The 1,909-nt window shown below is 50.3% G+C and overlaps 1 pseudogene; it reads right to left on the bottom strand.

The window, feature by feature from the left end:
• Positions 1–748: 748 nt before the first annotated feature.
• Positions 749–1,640, bottom strand: LOC119770606 (annotated as a pseudogene).
• Positions 1,641–1,909: the final 269 nt, after the last annotated feature.

The following is a 1,909-nucleotide window of genomic DNA, read 5'->3' as shown; positions in this document are numbered from 1 at the left end:
TTAAAAAAATCTTTTTCATAATTTTATTAAATTTTTGTACATCTGAGGAGACAGCCGGCCAGATTGTGGTCGAGGCGGTTCAGGTGCAGCTAGATCGGGAGAGCTCGTCCCCGCAAGTCGATATTCTGCGGCAGCTAGATTTTTTCCGTGGAAGCTTCATTACACAAGCTGTACATGTCACGGGGTGAACCACCTTCTTGCGCATCAGGTTGATGGTCTCTTCGATGGGTCAAACGTGGTCTCGGGACTCGGGAACGTCCAGTCTGGAGTGTCCACCCTTGTTGAACACAGCCAGTACCACATTCAGCACTTCGCCGTTGATCTTTAAAAAGAGACTGCCCAGCTAGTTGAAAGCGTCTAGCGTCGCATGGACGCTCTGCGAGCAGGAGGATGTTTCAAAGTTGTCCTTGGTCGGGATGCAGCTTGACGCAGCCGCGTTTGAAGACCAGGCTGCGGATCTACTTGAACAAGACGTAGCCGTGAGTGATGTACGGGTCGGCAATGCGCAGTAGGTTGTTGGTATCCTTGTACAGGTTGGGGTTGTTAATTTGGTTCAGATGAAACAGCAGCAGCACTTGATAAAGAAACCTTCCGAGCGACCTAAGAATACGCATGACGAATACCACCTGGCTCGTTCGGAATGTAGATGTTTTCGGCCTTTTGGCCTCGCACTTTAACAGACTTCCCGCACGGGATTTCTTTAGCTTAGGTTCCGGAACCACTAGCAGTTTTTCCTTTCGGACCCCTTGTCATCCGGCGCTTTAGCGGCCTGAGCAGTCTGCTGAAGCGGGCATCTCTCTGGTGTTCTGTGTTGAGCAGTGTTCAACAACAACAAGTAACGTCCAAGTTTGCTGCCAATAAATAGTCAAAAATTTTGCCTAAAAATACAAATAAAAAATTTACGCATTCGGCGGGAATGGCCAACTTCACCCAAGTCCACCTTGATCTTGACCTTGATGGTCGATCCAAACACCTTGATCTTGTCCATTTCTATCGGCGTGCTTGCGATCAAGATCTTTGCGCTCTCGATGCGCTTCGGCTAGTGCTTTTGTCCAGCAGGAAACCCTCGTCCAGGAACGAATCCATTAATCGATCGCCGGTCTTCTTTATGCACTGAATCGCGGTCAATTCTCCAAATCACTTCAACCTCAACCGCTTCACGGCATCGACGACCAGCTTGGCAAATCCTCCCGGAACTTTTCCGCATCCTTCAAGTTTTCCTGAGCCACGGCAATCAGCACCGGCCTGCGTGGCCGCTTTTCATCCGGCGATGATTGTCTGCGGGTGCAACTTTTGCTCGGGCAGCTTTTCCGCCTTGCGCAGCAACTCTGACGCCTACACCGTCACGGAAGTCGTACCATCGCCAACCTCATCGTCCTGGACGCGACTTATGTCCACGAGGATTTTCGCCACCGGATTTTCTACGCCGACCGCCTTAAAAATCGTCACCTCGTAGTTGGTTACCTCATCCTGGCCGGCGATGCGGCCTTGCGCTACCAGAATCTTGTCCATTCTCTTCGGACCGGGTGTGCTCCTGACCAGGTGGCCGATGCGATGGCCTCCACAAATGAGGACAGCCGGCCGATTTTGCCTTTTCCTTCTCGGCAATCGTTTCGGCGATTCGCTGGGGGCAGGGCAAAAGCTGGTGATAAATAGCAGTTATTTTCTTTCTGTCAAAACTGCTTGAAAAAAACCAAAACAAATACAGAGTTGCCAAACATGTCCAAAAACTGCTCGACGGCAAGGTTGCTAGATAGATTTCCCTGGTCCAAAAGTCGAGCAGACGCTGGTCGCTTTAACCCGCTTTAACGCACGTTAACTTGCGATAACTTGCTTTAGGGTGGCGTTATGTGAAATCTCGGCACGATGAGTAGCGTTGAAGCTTTTCGAGCTCGTTTTTGTGCGTTTT

This window comes from Culex quinquefasciatus, chromosome 3, assembly GCF_015732765.1.
Source record: "Culex quinquefasciatus strain JHB chromosome 3, VPISU_Cqui_1.0_pri_paternal, whole genome shotgun sequence".
Taxonomy (NCBI): Eukaryota; Metazoa; Arthropoda; class Insecta; order Diptera; family Culicidae; genus Culex; species Culex quinquefasciatus.
Note: the sequence above shows the minus strand (reverse complement) of the source record. Positions and strands in the feature narration are given on the sequence as shown.